Source organism: Mesoplodon densirostris, chromosome 14, assembly GCF_025265405.1.
Source record: "Mesoplodon densirostris isolate mMesDen1 chromosome 14, mMesDen1 primary haplotype, whole genome shotgun sequence".
In the NCBI taxonomy this organism is placed as follows: Eukaryota; Metazoa; Chordata; class Mammalia; order Artiodactyla; family Ziphiidae; genus Mesoplodon; species Mesoplodon densirostris.
In genome coordinates this window covers 29255053-29276720 of record NC_082674.1, presented here as the reverse complement: position 1 = coordinate 29276720, position 21668 = coordinate 29255053, and the positions used below count along the sequence as shown (strand labels likewise).

At 42.1% G+C, this 21668-nt stretch overlaps 1 protein-coding gene across 3 annotated transcripts in view; it reads right to left on the bottom strand.

Annotated features, from left to right (window-relative positions):
• CRIM1 (cysteine rich transmembrane BMP regulator 1) overlaps positions 1-21668 on the bottom strand; it is a 206668-nt gene that overhangs the window by 118078 nt on the left and 66922 nt on the right. The gene's annotated exons all lie outside the window — the stretch shown is intronic.

The following is a 21668-nucleotide window of genomic DNA, read 5'->3' as shown; positions in this document are numbered from 1 at the left end:
GCAAAAGTCATTTGCAGGGACTTCCCTGGTGGCATAGGGGTGAAGAATCAGCTTGCCAATACAGGGGACACGGGTTCGAGCCCTGGCCCGGGAAGGTCCCACATGCTGCGGAGCAACTAAGCCCGTGTACCACAACTACTGAGCCTGCGCTCTAGAGCCCGTGAGCCACAACTGCTGAGCCTGCGCTCTAGAGCCCGCAAGCCACAACTGCTGAGCCCGTGTGCTTCAACTACTGAAGCCCACGCACCTAGAGCCCGTGCTCTGCAAGAAGAGAGGGCACCGCAATGAGAAGCCTGAACGCCGCAACAAAGAATAGCCCCCGCTCTCCACAACTAGAGAAAGCCTGCACACAGCAACGAAGACCCAACGCAGACAAAAATAAATTTAAAAAAAAGTCATTTGCAAAGATAAAGACGTTCAGGGTCTTCGGCTGTGTCCTCATCACTTTCTGGTTGGCCATCCTCCCCATCTCATTTGCTTCTTGGCCATACAGACATAAAGGAGGAGCTCTCTTATACCCAGCACTATTTGGTTCTGAAGACTTCTACTACAAGTGCAAGACACATGTCATCCCTGCATTTTTAAATTTAGAGGCTGACTCCTTTAAAGTTACACTGTGAATTCTTTTCATTCACATTCCATGATTTTATCATAACCTTTTTTGGCAAGCTTCGTGGTGAAGACTTGTTCCACACAACCATAACCCCGAGGGGAAAAAATTAGGCTTGTTGATACAGTCCCAGAAATATTTCATATTTCAGCTCGTTCGGAAACACCAGCTGTACTTTCCCAGCACTTTCTTTTACTCTGAATTTAGGATTTAATAGTGATGGCATCTACATAGAGCCTTTCCCTGGTGGTTTGTTAAACATGTCACATTAAATTGTTTTCAAAAACCTAATAAAGTTAGTTTGTACCAGAGTGGGATATAAATTAGCCCAATATAAAGAAAAATAATTAAATGATCTGTAAGACCACAACATGCGATCCTTGAACTCAGTGGTTCTCAACCCTGGCTGTGCATTAGGATCACTTACAAAGCTTTTAAGAATGCCACTGTCTGGATTCCACCTCCAATCAATTATAGCAGAATTTCTGGGGAAGGAGCCTGGGAATTAATATCTGTTTCTATAGCTCCCTAGGTGATTCTATTATGTGATTGGGGTTGAGGACCACTGTGTTACTCCTTCAAGCAAAATGGGAATCTTTACAATGGAGTTCTCCACTGACAAGAGAGCTTCACCAGGGGCACGTTCAAACAGCCTGGCAAACGGCAGCTGGCCAAATGCCAAAGCAGCACTAAGCCCTCCAGATCTCTGCCTGCCTCCAAGTGGTCCAAGCTGTATGCTGAGCCCATGGTACCTCCAGGAGTCTCACAGACCACACATCTTTTCTAGGCAGGATGTTACTGAATTGGGTTGAAAACGATGCTTTCCATTAGAGCTTTGCTGGACCAGCAGCATCAGCATCAGTAACCACTGGAAGCCTGTTGGAGCTACAGAAGCGTAGACCCCATGCCAAGCCTACTGAATCAGAATCTGCATTTTAGCAAGACTCCCAGATGAGATAAACTGCTCTAGGTTGGTGGTTCCCAAACAGCAGTCCATGGACCAGCACATCAGCCATTTCCTGGGAACTTGCTAGAGAGGCAACTCTAAGGCCCACATCAGACCTGCAGAATCAGAAACTCTGAGGGTGGGGCACAGGAGTCTGTGCTTGAACAAATCCTCCAGGAGATTTTTCATGCATACTATCGTTTGAGAACCACAATGCTAGAATTTTGATTCTCAACCCTGGCAGTACATTAGAATCCCCTGAGGAACTTTAAAAGTTCAAAAGCTCGGAATACATCCCAGACCAATTAAATCAGAATTACTAGAAGTGGGACCCCAGCATCAGTATCTTAAAGTCTCCCTGATGACTCCAATGTACAGTAAGGGTTTATTCACTGTTCTAGCCACCCACCACCCTCGCAGTCCCCTATACTCCCAGGGGATCGGAAGCTACTTTAAATCTTAGGAAATCTGAATCAACAAGTTCTCTGGAATCTTCCTCGGAGAAATGAGAAAAGCTGAAAGGGGTGTCCAGCATCTGCCTCTGGTGGTAAGTGCTAGGGTAGAGGGAGTAGGGAGTGGGAGAGAGATTAGCTCCCAAACGAGACCTGTGTGCATCCTCCAGGATTTAAAATCCTAACTTATGGATGAATAGGTGAAGCACAGAGGATATTTAGGATGTGAAACTTTTCTGTATGATACTATATGGTGGATACACATCGTTATACATTTGTCCAAACTCATAGAAAGTACTGTACAATACCATAAGTGAACCCTAACGTAAACTATGGATTTTGGGTGATAATGACATGTCAATGTAGGTTCATCAGTTAAAAAAAAATCCTAACTTATGAAAGTTTATTAGAATTTTGAGTCCAGAGACATTTTATCTCATCATCTGTTAATTCACACTAGGAACATGTATTCAGTTTACTCCCAGAAGGATTTGCCATTCAAATAATTATATTCATGTCTTCATACACAGTAACAAGTTTTCAATATGTAACAATGAATTTATTTTTTTTTAATCTGGCAATAAAGTAAGGCCTAAGGATAGTTTGGATAAATGTAAAAGACCTGAAGATTGGTTTCAAAAAGATTAATATCACCTAATAAACTATAGCCTTCTCTGAAAACCTCGTGTCCCCTCCTTGCCATAAACACAAGCCCACAGAAAATGAGTGAAGGGACTTCTCTGGTGGCACAGCAGTTAAGAATCCGCCTGCCAATGCAGGGGATGCGGGTTCGAGCCCTGGTCCGGGAAGATCCCACATGCCGCAGAGCAACTAAGCCTGTGTGCCACAACTACTGAGCCTGTGCTCCAGAGCCCACGAGCCACAACTACTGAGCCTGAGTGCCACAACTACTGAAGCCCGCGTGCCTAGAGCCTGTGCTCTGCAACAAGAGAAGCCACCGCAATAAGAAGCCCGAGCACTGCAACGAAGAGTAGCCCCTGCTCACCGCAACTAGAGAAAGCCGGCACGCAGCAATGAAGACCTAACTCAGCCAAAAAAAAAAAAAAAAAAAAAAACAGAATGAAAATTATTAAAGAATGGGACAAATGACTAATGATGAAAACTTAAATGAACTAAAGTTTGTATAGTCAGTTCAGCAACATCTTAAGAGGAATCTTCATAACAGCTTGAAAATGTCATAGAGGCATAAACATTAGAAATGAAGAATTCCCCAGGGTAGCATTTAAACGGAAGGCAACATCCATTACAGAAAACAAACAAAGCCTCTATTGTGCTGAATGATTCTGTGTCTTTGGGTGGGTCACTTTCCATACTTCAGTTTTCCTCCACAGAGGAAAGGATACTGCTACTAACTTGGTTGTTACTTTCTTTAATCGTGACATGGATATGAGAAAATGTACTAAAATGTCAGATGTGAAAGAGGTGAAATGAAGGGTCTGGTGTTCCTCATCTGTAAAATGAGGGGTTGGTCCGTGTGGGTGTCTTATGAACATACTCCAGCCAGAAGCCCTGTGAGCCCTTCCTGTGCAATCAGGTTCCAGGGGCTCTTGGCTTCTGCTCAGCTAAGGAAGACCAACAAATGATTGTTACATTAAAGGAGGGGCCAGTCTTTTTCTTTTAGAACTCCAGTATTTGTTACCATTGTAGAGTTCTAGCAGTATAGTAGGAAATGTGATCTTATATGATTTTAAAAAAAAAAGAACAGTAAACCAAGGGTTCTGTCAGTAATACTGTCAATAAATTTCTGAGTCCCAGAGGTGGCTATGGATCTCAAAAGTCTCCAGAAGGACCCCAAAAAATATTACATGCTGACCTAACGTCTTCAAAGTTTCCTCAAAGTGACTATACTTATGCAGTTAAAATGATCAACAATAAAAGGCAGCTGAATAAAGGACGGGTAGAGTCTGCAGAACACGGCTGCTGCTCTGTCTTTGCTGACAGTAGCAGTGCAAATAAAGAACAGCAGGCTCTCTTACTGTTCAACTAACTGGTAGTTCTCATGAGGGTCTGCACATTATGGGGGAAAAAAAACCCATGTGGCTAAAATTACAGAAAGAGAGTTATGAAAAAATATTTTGGCCATTTATTTTTTTCTTCCTCTTCCTCCCTTTCTTATTTCTGTCTTGCTAAAGATAAACTACTTGTTTGCAACACTTACTTGTCATTTAACAGTGGTTACTTTTTATTTCTCTTACATGGGGGTCAGTATAGCTACTGGTTTACCACAAAGAGTTGAGAGCCAGAAAGAACTATGCTCAAATCTTGGCTCTTCTACAGCTAGCTGTGTGATCTCAAGCAAGTTTTTTGACCTCTCTGGGTCATAATTGCCTCAGGGTTGTTTTAAGTGTCAAGTGAGATAATAAATATTACAAGTAGCCCCGTGCCTGGTACATCTAAGTGCCCAAGTGATAGTAGTTCTTATCATCACCATCATTAATTATTAGAAAAAGTCTGAGCTTTGAGTCAGATCTCAGAATACTCAGTATACCGTTGTGTTAAACAGGGCATAAAAATACTTACTCTACAAGTCTGTTTGGAGACTAAAAGAATATACACACTCTTTCATATATAAAATATTATATAAATGTAAAAGAATATTTCACGTATTTTATATGTATATGTGTATGTATGTGTATACACATACACACACACACACACACACACACAGAGGACACTCATAGGCCCTCTTGTTAGTTCACTTTCCTTCTCAGTTTGTTTTAAACCTAATGCCTAACGATGACTGGGCATAATGAACACAGATGTGATCATTAAATGTTTGCTATTATTGACAAAGGTAAAGATGACTATGAGGGGCTTCTCTGGTGGCACAGTGGTTAAGAATCCGCCTGCCATTGCAGGGGACATGGGTTCGAGCCCTGGTCTGGGAAGATCCCACATGCCGCGGAGCAACTGAGCCAGTGTGCCACAGCTACTGAGCCTAAGCTCTAGAGCCCACGAGCCACAACTATTGAGCCCAAGAGCCACAACTACTGAAGCCCGCGTGCCTAGAGCCCGTGCTCCTCAACAAGAGAAGCCACCGCAATGAGAAGCCCGCGCACTGCAACGAAGAGTAGCCCCCGCTCGCCGCAACTAGAGAAAGCCCACGTGCAGCAATGAAGAACCAACACAGCCAAAAGTAAATACATAAAATAAATTAATTTTAGAAAAAAGATGACTATGAAACACACACAAATATGCCCTATATCACATACATATCTTAGCATGCCCAGCACACATCATCACCCTACTATGCTAAAAGTTGTGCTCAAGTGCTGTTTCTCTGTCAGCTTCCATTTACTTTAATTCCTTTTTTTAAAATGCTGCTTTTTGAGAGACCAGTCCTCACTCTGGAGAGAAGGAAGGAAGCTACCTTATTCAGGTAGTTTTCCCTGGAGAGTCTTCCCAGCTATTTCTGCATTCAGGATGTGTGATGGGTCTGCCTACAAAGCTACCACATTGACGGGATGGCATATATGGTAATGAGTGCCTCCCCCAAACAAACAAAGGCCTCCTGACATTTACCCTGTACCATGAAGGAAGGCCCTCCTGGGTAAGAAACAGCCTCTTCCTTGCAGACCACCTTTGATGGCCAGCACCTCTCTGAACAGCCTCACTCCCTTCCCATGACTTTCTCTGAAGGCTTCTCCACCTTTCTGACCGTTCCTTCGGCTCCAACACCAACTTTCTAATCAGACATGCGCTGGGCCGAGCCCCTGAGAGGGCCCCACGTTTCTATGCTGTCTTTGTATCCTTTGTGTACCCATGGCGTAAACCCTCATCCACTGCAACCGCTGAGAGGGCACCCGGAGACTACAAATATGTGAGCTGCAGCTGAGCAAAGGGACGTGTTTACTTTCCATCCTGAACTACAACTTGACCTGCAGCAAAAACAAAAATACTGCAATGTGTATTTTTTCCCAGAAATGATAATTATAGTACTCCAAACATTTTTCCAACTTCAACTACCAAAATGGAAAAGGCATTTCAAAAAATAATTTATTAAATAGGCACTTATATTCTTGGTAGCCCTTACATGGAAATTCTTTTTTTTTCTTCATAGCCATTAAAGGGCTTAGCTCTTGGCTCAAAACCTCTTCCAGGCTAAGGTGGGGCTCAGCCTGCCGGGCTGAGAGGTAAGTGGCTGAAGAGCCTTCCCTATTCATTGCAGTCAGCATGGGTTTATAGCACCTTTATCCACTTCAAAAATACCGGCGATTTAAGAAGCACAGTTTGTACATAGAGTGATACAAAGGTACTTCTGCACATCTGGCTGATGATACTCCTGAACCAGAAGCAGGAGGTACAGTGTTTAGACCCCTTACAGGAGCATCACATGAATCCCAGCTTATTTTTACTCCTCTCTCTGAAGAGAATGCTTCCTCACCTCATTCCCCACCTGGTCCTTTTTCTCTAGCCACGCTTTTTTTGGACCTGGTAACTCTCATTGGGATACAGCCATTGTAACTACCGCTCTCAGCTTTTCAACACCCTTTAGACCCCCGATTCTCACTTGAACATGCTAGAGGGCTTTTTTTTTTTTTTTTTTTTTTTTTGCGTTACGTGGGCCTCTCACTGTTGTGGCCTCTCCCGTTGCGGAGCACAGGCTCATGGACGTGCAGGCTCAGCGGCCATGGCTCACGGGCCCAGCCGCTCCACGGCATGTGGGATCTTCCCAGACCGGGACACGAACCCGTGTCCTCTGCATCGGCAGGCGGACTCTCAACCACTGCGCCACCAGGGAAGCCCTGCTAGAGGGCTTCTGAAAGCACAGACTGTGAACCTCATCTCCAGAGCTGCTGATTTAGTTCAGATGGGTTGGGGCCTAAGGATATATATTTCTAACAAATTCACAGTTTACTGATGCTGCTCCCTGAGTACGCTGCTTTAGATCGTATCTGTTTGGAAATTTTAGTCTCCCGTAAGCTCAGCCGCCCTTTCTCCTACCCCTAGGCCAAGCTATTTCTCTACCTTTGTCTCTGGCGTCTCTATATAGACATGTGATAGAGCTGGCTTTAGGTGCAAGAGGATAGTGACATACACTAGATGGACTTGATGGATCTGAACAACAGAGGTCCTAGCCAATCTCACCCTCTTCCATATTAAATAGCAATCCGCATGGAGCTACCATCTCAGGCCTGAGGCAGAATTCAGACAGCCGTTCGTGGAGAGAGCAGACACACTGCTCAGGCCTATATGTTGGATGACAAGAGAGGGTAGGGCTGCTGCCAAAGTGAACACTGTGCTTAGTGCTGGGGCTGCTCCCACCTTTCAGGGACACAAATATTTTCAAATACAACACAGGACACAATGATTCCATTAATAAGTCTAAGCAGAACGAATTAAAGGGGACACAGCAGTTTATGATGCAGCAACTCTCACAAATTCACACTCCAGTAATTGGGAATTTGTGGCAATTAGGAATAAGAGTGCCATGAAATTTAAGTTTACATGTATTATGGGGCCCGGGCTCCACAAAGTTGCTCAGGACCTAAGTTCCTTTTATTTTTTGGCTCTTCAAAACCTGCTGTGTTAGCCCTTGTCCAAAGAACCTTCCAAAGGTTCCCAAAGAGACCCAACGTAGCCAAAAATAAATAAATAAAATTTAAGAAGTCTGATCACAAAACTTTATCATGAAATCAGCTAAATATACAAATCAAATCAAACCCAAAGTAACCTTTATAAGTGGAATGGCTAAGAAAGGTCAGAAGAGCAACCTCTGGTCACAGGGTGGCTGGGGTGCTGTCCACCACCCAGGTGCTGATAGGTTACAGACCCACACAGGCAGAGCCTCGCCCTCTGAGACACAGAGAATAAATACGCTGGGAATGGGAAGGATGGCAGGCCTGCCAAGATTGTCTACAAGGACAGTCTGCATGCACAGCAAAGGCCTTGGGACTGGGCCCTGGACAGAGTTGGCTCCCATGAGGAACACCCTAGTGCCTCTATACCATAGGGACTTCTCTGTAACAATCTAATCCCTAGGAAACTTAGAACTCTGGCAACTTCCCCCAGCTCATTCAGAAGATGAGGCCCAGCCAGAAAAAAAGTGGAAACTCTAAGACCAGAGGAGCTGGTGATACGAGACAGAGTGTCTCAGCATTAGAGATGGTAGAAAGCCTCATGTGGAAGCTAGAGATCATTTCCAGGGCCTTGGCCTGGTGTAGCCTCCACCTCTGGAAGCTTTTCTGTCTGTAAAATCCCTTTAGGCTGCCATGGCTTCCTCACATTTTCAACAGCACTTCTCTGCTCTTGTTCTGCTCCTTGGTTTTGTGATTGACCAGACTTATCTGGACATCTGCTCCTGGTGAAATCCTACTGATGCGTATCCCACGACATTGAGACTCGGTCTTATGCTTCTGCCTGCCCAGTCTTGTCACAGCACCGTGGATCCCTTGTCGAGCAACGAGGCCAGAGCCAGCTTCTCTATTCCCTCCCCTTTTCTCCTCCTCTTTTCCTTACTAATTTCCTATTTAGAAGTCACAGCTATCCTTAGCCCTAGGAAAGCCACTTATTAAAATTCAGGGTTTATGTCAATACTATCCTTTGTCCATGCTATAACTGAGAGTTTAAAAACTTGGCTTGGAAGGAGACTGGATATGAACAAGGAGGGGAGGTAATCCCACAAATTTACTGTAGGGACACTGGGAGCTTGTGGGCTTGCTGTATGTGAATTTCTATTCTAAGTATTTTTCAGCAACAGAGTAAGATGCTACCTTTCTCCCTGACTTGATGCCCAGTCTTGGACCTCCAGGATCTAGGAAGACTATTGCCCCAATTTCCAGTTCTACTTGGAGATGCACTGTTTCATTGCCCTCCCTATTCAAGATGATTTCCTCCTAGGAGGCTAGAAGAATCTGATCAGCCAGATATTCTTTTAAAAAACATATCCAGGGCTTCCCTGGTGGCACAGTGGTTGAGAGTCCGTCTGCCGATGCAGGGCACATGGGTTCATGCCCCGGTCTGGGAAGATCCTACATGCCGTGGAGCAGCTGGGCCCGTGAGCCATGGCCACTGAGCCTGCACGTCCAGAGCCTATGCTCCGCAACAGGAGAGGCCACAGCAGTGACAGGCCCGCGTACCACAAAAAACCAAACAAACCATAGCCAGTGTTTGATACAAGTGGCTACTAATATATACTAGGAATTTTACCTGATCTTAAAGGCTTCAACAACAAGAGATTTAAGAACATCGCAGTTGACCTGCAAGATTAATGGTGTAATTTAAAAAGGCTGTTTAGTCATCATATCATTACTGGGCCTCCTATAAAAAACAGATGGAAATATAGTAGACTCAGAATTTCCACAAGAGAGTTCCCAAGGTCTTTGCAAACACTCTAATTGGTGCATGATGCCACAGATAACAGGTGCCCCAGAAAGTGCAATCTTACACACTGGCCAGTATACTCACTGAGATATTTCTAGAAATTGCTCATTTTTGAACCATGTATTTTAGAGATTCAATCTACTGCCAAACACAGCACACCAGGTTTTTAATTTGTCCCAGATTTCTGTTTTCTGGTTAAAAAAAAAAAAAAAAAAAAAAAAAAGCTGTCACTCTAGGACCTCTTTACTCCCCTTCAGTCTTTATCACCAGCCCTAACAGCTGCTTTCCTTCATAAAGAAAAAAAATTTTGACCAGTTCATGACTTGCTACATATGTGATAATGAGCTAAAAACAACTGGGCAGTTGGCTACGTGATCTGCTCCTGCAGAGGTATTTCAAGCCCACCTGATTCAAATTACAAATTATTACATGTCACGGATCTTCTGGGTCACTGTTTCATGAATAATTGAATTCGTGAATGTTAAATCAATGAATCGCAAGGGTCTGTTGTGTTGATTTCTCTGTAATGAATCTTGCATAAGTCATGGTTGTTCCTATTTAGCAATAACCTTGTACCTAGCTCTCCCCCTCCCCAAGGCCCACTTAAGAACGCATTCAGAAGGCTCCTCCTCATCTGAGCCTCTAATGAGAATGTTGGGGACAATAGAGTTTGTCCCAGTAAGCCTCCTTTTGAGTCAGAGAGGAATTTCTCACTTAGCAATTTCAAGGGCACTGTGAGGTCTAATTTCCATCCTTAATTATGTCAATAGGAAGCAAATATTCCTAAATTAAGAAAATTACTTTTTTTATACTGGAAAATAACTTATACTAACTTACAATCACAACTTAAACATAAGCAACCTAAGTTTAAACTGCCATGAAATACATAAAGCTGACTTAGTTCAAGTGAGTTTTAAGTAATGAATATAACAGCCACCTTTAACAGTATTCCTGGTGAAATTAACAGAAAACCTCTGCCCAAACTAATTCTGAATGAACGTATCTTATGGTGAGGTCTTATTCTCTGTATGTTTAACGCCCTAGTTGCCACTTTCAAAGCTGAGAACACACCATTCTTACGTTAGCCAGAATGCCAAAGTGGTATTCATTCTTTCACTTACAAAAGTTTCTGCAGCAACTATGCGACCCACAGTTAAGTGTGATACACAGTTCCTCACCTCCACAAACTCACTGTGGGGTTTGGGAGAAAGAACAGAACACCAGCAAGCACAGCCCGGGCTGTGGCCACAGACTCGGGCCTGTCACTGACTGCTTATGTGATCTTGTATAATTCTTTGCATCTCTATGGGCTTTCTGTTTCCTCCTCTATCAATGGGAAGATCAGCAGATGATCCCCAAGGTCTTTTCCACTCTAAGAAGCAGAGGACAATACAGGAAAAGTTAAACAACAACACAAAACAGTAATCAGAGGTGACCCAAGGGAGTATGTTATTAAGTGTCAAAGGAGTGCTAGAGACAAGGACTCTGACTTTAGAGACAGGAGACATACTGCTCCTGGCAGCTGTGGAGAAAGCTCTCTGGAGGAAGTGTCATTTTTATCAAGGCCTTGAGATACAGGCAGGATGGAATGTAGGTGTAGCAGGGAGGCTGGGCACAGGGCCTACTGCTAGCCCAGGACGTGGTCAAAGGAGAGTGATGTGTGATACAGCAGCCAGCCACACTCCCATCCATTCCACTGCCCAGTGACACACCTACAGCCCCACTGCTGAAGAGCACCCCATGCCCTTACCTGCCCCTGTGCTCTCACCTGGGGTAGCCATCCCCTCCAGTGCTTTCCCCATACTCACCGCTAGCCAGAAGCCACTATCTACCCATCCAGCATTTACTGAGCACTCATTACAACCTGGGTACTTTGCTAAGGATTCGGAGTTACCAAGTGAAAATACATGGTCCCTGTTCTCACAGAGAAACCTGGTTGTTTTCAAACAAAAGTCATCTCCTCTGTGAAATATCCCTTCACCTCTGTTTCCCCACCAAGTCTGATTCCTTCCTCTATTTTTACAGACTTTGTATATATATCAGGTTTACAAAATGTTCGCATTGTAACTTTAATTACCTATATTTATACCTGGGCATTCTACGATCAACTGTGATTTCAATGAGGGCTGGACTTGAGTCTTGTACTTCTTTGTTTTCCTACTATCCAAAATAATGCCTAGACCACAGCAGTCAGCCAATTAACTCTTATGTCTCACTAATATCCTCTACTACTCCTAGTGTCTCTACTTCTTCCCGTCTGTCTATCTACTTGCCTACCTACCTACCTACCTATTGAGTTCTACTTCTTACTACTAGTGTATGACCCTGGGTAACCTCTCTTAGCCTTAGTTTCCTCATCTGTAAAATAAGGATAATAAGTTTCTACCTCAATGGTTTGTTGAGAGGTTTAAGTAACACATGTCAAGAGCTTACACTAATACCTGGCACATAAGTAAGCACCCTCTTAGCTTAGCTTAGCTAGTTAGTTAGCTTAGCTTAGTTAGCTCTGATTATCATTAGCTGCTGATCTTAAAATAGTTACAAAAGGTTCTGGGATCTTTTTAGAAGTCATGGAACCAAACCAACAATGGAAAGTCAAAGCATCAAATGATACAGGGGCAAAGGACTCAAATAATTTAGCGCAACAGTCAGTAGCACCAACGCAAAGCACACACAAACCTCTGATCTTAGCTATACAATTGCAAAGGTCTGGACTCTTTAATAACTGTGTAATTACTACTATTATCTTCCTTTCAAAATGTCTGCATACAATGAACTGCATATTCCTAGAATACTGTATTTCAGCCACATTGATTTTGTTAACAAAAGAACACTGTAAAATTGATACAGTGCTTAAGCAATTGAGCAGAGGCTGCGTCTCAAGTTGTAATTAACTTTATGGACTTTTCAAAGGTCTCCAGATCTAGGCTGGTAATTATTTTAAAGCATTAAAAACATGTTCTATCAAAAGCCTCAAATGGATGTGCAATTCAGTGAGTCCTGGCTGACTGTGGCTTAGGGGCCCCCCAGTATGACACTAGCTGCCTTAAGAAATACAATGATATTCTCAAAATCAGCTCTGAAAATAAAGGACCTAAATTTATTTGTAATTTTTAAAAGACTAAAGAGCATTGAACTGAATTCTAAAGTACTCAAGAATCTCTGATGTAGACAATTCAGAGATTCCATGGTGAGAGTTGTAAAATACTCTAGCATGGAAGTAATTCCTTTCTCACCCAGCACTCTAAATATTGTTTCTGTTATATATACTATTTATATTCTTGAAAGCCCATTTGAAAGAAAAAAGGCTTTAGACTGGATAATGTATTACGGTATTTCTGTAACTAGCCCTTGGGTCTGACATAGTTAAGGCAGCTGAGAAAATATGACAAGGAGAGACAATGGACAAGAATCAAGAGAACAAACTTTAGCCCCAGACCCATCACTGACTCAGCAATAACAGGACAGATAGATCCTGGTGAGAACAACCATTTCCAAGAGATTAAATGGAGCATTTAGGAAGTTGCAATGGGAACATTACAAAAATAAAACTGGCATCATTACATCTGGTGGGGGGAGGTAGGGAGGGGCAGCAGATAATTTAAGTCAAGAAAGCAGCTGACATATACCACAGTATTTAAAATTTTTAACCATAGGTATCGCAGCATAGTCCCTGACAAACCACACCTTTAGTATCATAATAACAGCCTCAGGAGCAGAACTTACCCCTTTCCAGATGGGGAAGTTACTACTTAAATTAAGGGTGAACTGAAGGAGGGATAAGTAGTGAAATAACTTGTATAGAATAAACCCTGGCAGTTACTGAGAGCAAAGCTTCTCAGAAACAATGTTCTGGATATTCAGAATTTCAAATGACGCAACCGTTCAATTACACAGGGGAAAGAAAAAAGGTTTGCCTTACTGCATTCTATTTGCTCTGTTTGTTGGAACCTCTATTAACTGGTGCAAGTATATTCCCACATATACAGTAATATATTAACTAATGTTCTTTTTGAATTAAAAGATATTAATTATATTTAATGTATAAGATATGACAGCAAAATAGGGAACAAAGCCCCCAAGAAACAAAATAATAGAACTTAACACATTCAAATCATGTTATTCTACGAAGTCACCTTTATGAAGTTATATAGTTATTCCAATCCTGCCATTTCTCAACACCTTTCTGTAATGTTCCTTGTGACATTTTCTTTAAAGGCAGTTCATGAGATTTACAACAAAATCAGCCTTGGCACCTCATAGCTCTACCTTATATTTTAACAAAAATAGAATTCCCCGAAGTGCTCATCTATTTTATTAATCAGCTATGACTCCATATGCCTTTTGTCTATTTCCGGAAATCAAGTCCAACTTATAAAGAACGAAAGTTTTTCATTACCAAAGGCATTCAAAAGAAAAGTGCTACAAATGCTGAAGGCAACTAAAAACAAAAGAAGGAAGGAAGGAAAGGAGAAAAGGGAGAGAGGAAAACATTCATCCTTGTTCAAGGGCAGCCTCACTAAAACAAGCACATGGGCTTCTAAGGTAATGACTGTGAACCTCTTCTAGATTTTAAAATATGTTTGGAATTTGGTTCAAATAGTCCCCACCTAAGAATCTTAAGATGAGGTATATCTTACTCTTACATTGTATTCTACTCTTTTGGCCAGTAGGTAATTCCCTTGCCCTGAGTAAGTTAAGACAATACTTCTGCAACCTGATTGAAATGTTATTATATTCTCTTTAGTTTTCTGACTGAAAATAGAAAAGAAAAATGGGTTTAAAATGAAAAAACAGCAACTGGGTCCATATTTAGTCATCTTGTTAAGACCAGAAAAATGACTAATAAAAATGTATTTTGGAAAAAAAAATGCCATCAAGAAATATGTTGTTTGCTTTACGAAGGTTAATTTTAAACAGTATTTAACAGAAGTAAATAAGCATTTTAAACAGCATTGATTGGGGCTTCCCTGGTGGTGCAGTGGTTGAGAGTCTGTCTGCCGGTGCAGGGGACAAGGGTTCGTGCCCCGGTCCGGGAAGATCCCACATGCTGTGGAGCGGCTGGGCCCGTGAGCCATGGCCGCTGAGCCTGCGCGTCCAGAGCCTGTGCTCCGCAACGGAAGAGGCCACAATAGTGAGAGGCCCGCGTACCGCCAAAAAAAATAAAAAATAAAAAAAACCCAGCACTGATTACAACTCTTCAACAAAGTCCAAATGCTTCTTCATATAGCATCATGTAAATGTGTAATTTCTTCGCCCCAATTTTAATTTAATTAGGAAAAACAAACCACTGTTGCATAAAAACCATACATTTAAGCTTACATAAAAACTTCTTTGGAAAATATCTCTGTACTAATCTTACCAGTTAAGAATATAAGCACTGAAATTAAGCTGTTTATATAGCTTTGGATTTAATTTAATTCATAGTTGCACAGGACCAAGGATCAAAAGGTTGTATGAAACACTAGTTTTTACAATGCTACAGCAATAAAATTTCCTCTAGCTTCTTCACTCAGTGCTCTCAGCTACTGATGTTAAACACCACAGAGCTCCCAGGCTTTCCAGCGGCTTCTATGGAATGAGGTAGCACAGGCAGGAGGGATCTGAGAAGGGAAACATGGTATGGGCACACCAGCCCCCTAGGGACTGAAGAATAGAGTCCAAACTGTACCACAGCACTCAAAGCCCCTGGCACCTGGGCCTGACCAATCCCATGACTCATTGCCACCATCTGCCCCCTTTCTCCACTCTCGTAGGACCCATGCGTGTTCCAGTTACAGTGAGAGACGCTGCTTCCTCAACTGTCCTATATTCTCTCATTTCTCATGTCTTTATGCCTTCTCCTCCTTCCTAGCTGGCAAACTCTTTCTTATCCTTCAAACTTCAGCTCCTTAGACGTGAAGACTTCCCTGAATTTCGAAAAGAGTCAGGCACTGGCAGGAAAAGTGTAATGGAAGTACCTATACCTGCCTCTCGAACGACACCTGGGACCCAGTGCTGCAAGACGAAGGGGGGGTCTTTGCTACAGTTCTAGCATTTATGTGTCTAGTGTGGTGCACAGACATCACTGGTAACCTTTAAATCTTGATGGACTGAACAGTTGAGACAAAGTAACAACTAATTAAGAATATGGGCTCCAGAATGATCCCACTGGGTTCTAATCTCAGCTCTACCTCTACCTGGCTGTGCAACCTTGGGCACGTTACTACACCTCTTTAAAACTTACTTCATGGGGTTCTTGTGTTTATTAAATAAAATAAGCCATATAAAGTGCCTGGTGACAGCCGGTACATGATAAGCATGCTAGAAATGTTAGTTATTATTACACCACAGTCCCATTCTCAGAAATAAGAGACTTTTTTTTTTCTTTTTCTTTGGATGAGCCGCGTGGCTTGTGGGATCTTAGTTCCCTGACCAGGGATGGAATCTGGGCCCTCAGCAGTGAAAACACGGAGTCCTAACCACTGGACCACCAGGGAATTCCCAAGAGACTTATTTTTAAACAAATGAATTAAGCTAATATAGTTTTCTGGCAAGAGAACATTTTAACCACGGAAGACCTGAAAAACGAGACCTAAGGAGAAAGAGGTCAGGAAGTTGGAGAGAGAATTAAACATGTGTGAGTTAAGAGCTCAAACAAATACAAAGACAGGAGACAATAAGACTAAGAGGAAATAAGAGTCAGAAGTAAGAGATGAACGCTGAAAATGAGCAGAGAATGGGACAGGATTTTTAAGTTGCAGGGTCAGTAAAACAAAGAAAACAATCACCTCATTGGGCCTTAATGCTATCAATTTGGTATGAATTTATTTATGAGCTGTCATCATTTCTTAATCTCACCACCAGATATGACCACTGTATATGACCACATCCAAGGTATTTTAGATGTGCTGCACAGAGCACCCGTGTCAGAGTATTTCTAGAAGTCCTTCTCTGATTTATTTACTCATGCATTTCTCATCTTTAAATAATAATTGGCTCCAGAGAAAATAAAATGAAACCTTATGCTCAGATTCTAACTTAAGCTTCAGGAATAAGGAAAGTAATATTAAAAGAGCTAGCCGCTCCCTTGGCATGAGACCTCTGTCTTAAAATCAGTGCATTCAGTCTCTTCAACATGATAAATAAGTATACCAAGAACATGGCACATTACAGAGAACATGGAATGTCAATGCCCTGCGTTCAGCTTAACAAGTTGCCAATATCAAAACTACCTTTTCTGGGATGCCAGGGAATCTATTTTAAGTGGAAATAAAATGTACTCTTGTTAATAATGCAAATAGGGGACTATAACATTAACCTAAGTACTTCAAGGACCTGCAGTTTTTACTGAATCAGGTGCTCATCCTGACATCAGTCTCAACTTTCCAAACAGGTACTAGATGTAAATCAAAAGGACAAAGCTATTAATGAAACTGACTAAAGTATATGTACGCTTCATCATTGCAAAAAGTCAACAGGGCCTCTCTCAACAAAATTACCATGTCTCCTAATAACAAAGAGCTGTATGTATGACCAGAAGTCTAATTTTAAACTTTAGGATAACTTCTTAGACATGAAGCCTATCAACGACTTTATTGAATCGTCAGAAAACTTCCTTAAACATGTTAGTGTTGAATTAGCAACATCCACTTATATTTATCACAGGGATAATGTCAGGATAAATGAGCTTAATAATTACAACAGGAGAGAGGAAGGGAAGTGAGGAGGAGAAGAGATAGAAAGGAGAGCCTGGATTTGTATCCAACTTTAAACAATGATGGTCTAGGACACAAGTCCAGGCTCACCATCTTGCTTTAACAGATAAAGTCAAGAAGGCTCTGAGAGGATAAATGACTTACCCAAGGTCACAAATCCATGACGACTTGAGGACTGAGACCCAACAGAAACAAAACTTTCAATCAAGGCAATCTACCGCAGTTCTTTGAATCCTCTCAACTTAGTTGCAGAGAGTTATAGATGTGACTTCCTATCGAGAGAAGGTCACTTTACCTCATTTTGGGGGCTGATTCCTTGGTTTAGCAGCTTTACCACCTTCGCATAGTAAAGGGGGCCTGGACATGGCAGAACAGGAGCCAATGTGTGGAAAGTCTAAACATCAGCACTTAAAGTCTGTCGTGCCATCTGGGGCCTCGCACTCTTGTTTTGTGCCTTGACTTTCTCCCTCCCTTCTGTTTATAAGCACGCTTAAATTTCTAAAATTTAGAAAGCAGAAACCACTCTTCTTTTAGATCTTATATTACCTTCTGGCGACAATTCTAACCTACTCCTGTTCCTTTCGTCACTGTTTGGTACTCACTCACAGCAATGTGCCGGCCACTGCGAGCCCCACGGGAAGATCCGCACTCCCCCTGCACACGTGGGGTGCTTCTCCATTCCCACCCCACCTCCTGGGTCTGGAGGGCCCTTTGTCCTTCTCCATCTATTGAATCCTGTCCATTCTTCAAGATTCAAATAAAATGTTACCTTCTCTGGGAAGGAATCTTATCCCTGACTTTCCCAGTCAGAATATCACTCAGCACCCCTGTAGACTTTTTCTTATACCTCCAAATTATGAAAATACTTACTTCATTCCACTTTCTATTCTAGTGAATTGTTTTCATGCCTGCGTCCCCGAGAAAACTGGAAGCATCTGAGCTAGGGCTACATGTTATTTACTGTTGTGTATGTGAATGTTCACTGCAGTTAAACCTTCTTTGGTAAGAATTTGTGACAAGTTTATTCTGGGTCTTCCTATTACTGTTTTTAAGATATCATAGATGCAGTGGAGACTGTTTACGTTGGAAGACCCTGGAAGGATCCCAAACTCCAACCACCTAAATAACAGACCCCTGAAATAAAATAGATGGAATCCAGAATAAGGAAAACAAGAGAGAAAGGCAAATTAAATACATGATCTGCCATAATAGAATTTTATTACTTCAGGCTACCAATTCTTCCATAAACTGCATTAACTTTGTTAAATGGGTAAATATTTTAGGTTAGCAAAAAAAAAAAAAAATGAGGTGCATTAATATTGCTGGAAATAGGCCAACATACAAGGCTATTTCAGTGTAATAGCGGAAATGCAATGATAGAGGTAGATAGAAGAGAAACAAATTAGAAGTATGGAGGAAGAGATGATAAGGGAAGAAAGAAGAGGGGTGAGGAAAAGGCTGTCAGGAAAAGTTACAGAGCAAATTAATCACTGTAGACACAGGAGCTAAATGGCCTGGATAGGAATCAAGAACAAAAGAACAAAGGAAGAATTACAACATCTACATTGAGGAGAATGACACGCTTCTGCAGGGGACACAGTGTCCAATGTGAGTGAAGGGATTCTGATTAGAGGCTTTGTGTCTTTGTTATCAGCTGAAATGTCTAAATTGATTCGGATTCTCTTCCTACCTCTCTGCTCCCTTACCCGCCCACCAATGTCTGACATGCTGAAGGTGGAATCAGAAACAGAGCCCTGGCAATGACTTTCGCTGTGCAGCTGGCCATGCTCTGAAGCCAGGACAGACTGGGCTCAGGAAAGAGGATTTTCAGCTACAGAACAGATTCTCCCATTAATCAGGAATGGTCATGGGAGGAAGAATCTGAGCCAATCAGCTACTGGTTTGGATATTGCTAATAATTTCTCTCTTTGGTTTCTGGAGGATCTGTGCCAGGGTTTCTTCCAACTACATACAGCTAGTATGATTTTGCCTTTGTATTTGAAAAAATTGGCAGCAATAATACCGAAAAGAAATGTGACTAGGGCCAAAAGGGTAAGCTTAAATGAAATTAGGCATAAGTAAAATCAAGTGACAGGTCAATAAATACTAAACCTATTATGTCTCTTCCTTTCAAAGGATAAACAGAGTATTACAGTATGAGTCAGTGTCCTCTTTTCTATCACCTGGAAATCCCTAGTGATTACATACTTCTCTCTTTATCAGGTCAATGGCAATTAATACTCATGATCATGACCCTGAATTTTTCCAAATTCTGAATATGTTTTATACTTGAGGATACTTTCTGACAACCAACCTGTTTCTACTATCTCTTTATTAACTTTCTATTCCTCTATCCCTCTCGTTATAAGCCTGCAATGGATCCACAATGGCTATAAGATAAAGTCTAACTTTTAAAAGTATGTCATGAGTGATCTTTTATAATTTAGTTTTCATCCATTTTTTCAGAATCATCAGACATTTATTAATTACCCTCTAGGTGCCAAGCACTGTCTCTGCCTTCAAGGGATATGGGCAGGCATGCAGGAGAGCAAAATATGGTATACGTACACAGCCTAAGAAAGTATAACAAGGTCCTACCACATTCAAACACAGGTCCTCAGCTAGGGGATTGGGAGAATGGTTTGAACAGCATGGGGCCTCCTCCTGAGCTCACAAGTGTGCATGAACAGGGACACACATGCACTTGCATTTCCCCAGGTGGCCTTGGTTCCCTCTGGGATCCTAGTGTCAGATAAATCATGCCTGAGACAGGAGATGCATGTTGTCAGAAACTTACAGAAAGAATCTGTGAACAATTTTAAAGAGAAGCTAAGCAAACTGGGGTGGGGTTGTGTTGACACTCCTGGGGAAGAAACAGAAGCATTCACCAAAGATCAGGGAGAAACACTGCCTATGGCAGAGCCAGAGGATTAGATAGTCAGCATAAAACCAAGCTGAAGAACCACAACCAAGATGGAGCCTTAGAATTTTGCTCTTGTGTTGCAGACAGTGATACACGTTAATGACTTAATTTCCAAACACCATGGCTAAATGAAGAGAAGGACTCAAAATCACTCCTACTTTGGTGTATCTGTTGCATTTCAAAGGGTAACTTTGACTCCACCCAGCTGTTGCCCAGTTTTCCCCATCTCAGGAAATGGCACCAACTGTTGAAGCCAGCAGCGTGGGGTCAGTCTGGAGCCCACCTCTTAACCTGACCCTCAAATCCAATCACATTCAGACTTTTTAACTGTACCTCTAAATGACATACAGAATCCACTCCCTTCTCTCCACCTCCTCTGCCAACACCCCACCTGGCCACACAGCACCCTCCAGGCTCTCCCTCAGTGCCCTCCCCAGCCCCCTGGTTCCACCTACCTCCTACGTGCCTCAGAGCAGCCAGAGTTCACCTTCTTCAAAAGGGCATCCTATCAATCTCCACCTGAAGCTCAAAACCCTTTAATGGCTTCTGATCACACTTAGAGTAAAATCCAAACTCCTTATCTTAGAGTCTCTGTGATTTAGTCCCTCCCTAATCTTCCACCACCCCACTCGCTACACTTCAGCCCCTAAACCTTTCATCCCCCAGCACACAGAGCTCATTCCTTCACTGGGCTTGATGCGTATGGGTTCACTCTGCCTAGAATGTTCTTCCCTAGGCTCCTTGCACAGCTACTTCCTTCTTAACTTTCAGTACCACTTAAACATCATCTCTTTAGAGACTTTTCTCAAGCCATCCTATCTTGGTCTCAGCATTCTGTTATCCAACTGCACGTATTATACTTTTGTTTATGGCTTTTATTTATTTTCCCCATAAGACTGGAAGCTCGGTGTAACTGGGACCTTGTCTGTCTTGTTCACCCTGTTATCTACCACAATGTCTGACACAGAGCGAGTACTCCACAAATATTTGTAAAATGAATGCATGAATGAATAAATTAGGGCAAACTACAGAGGCATCTGCTAAGGGCAGATGACTATCCCCTTCAACTTGAGTTTATAGGATAAATATATTCAATACATAAACTTCAGACAAAATCAAGCTTTTGTGAGTCAGACAGCTTTGAAAACTACTTCTAAGGCTACTTTTTTTTTAACACCTTTATTGGAGTATGAGTAAGGCTACTTTTAATTTTAAGTCTGTGAACATCTCTGCATACTAGTACTGCTTCCTGACTTTTCCATCTCAGAACTACACAAATGGCCCACAAGCACTGGCAAGGCCAAAGCCAGAGGGTCTTCAGCAGTGAGTGACTAAGGTGACCACTGTAAAAAAGACATATGTTACCAAACTCAACTCCTATGAAAAAAAGAACACCTAGGGGATGCTGCTTCATATTATTCAAGATCTCAAGAAAAGCTCACATACGCAGAAGCTTATTGGATGTAAAGCTGAGAAAACATGAAAATATGAAGATGTCCACAGCTTACTGTTTTGATATGAGTATTTAAATCAATGGGAAATCAGATGCCATTGCGTCATTCCCTAAAGTTTTAAGTGACCTTTCCTTAGTGATAAATGATACACATGGCTGAAGAGTACTAACAGATCTGAAATAAAGCACCCATGTCAAAATACATACACTTTATAAGAATTTTAATTAAACTAGGTTCTCTTC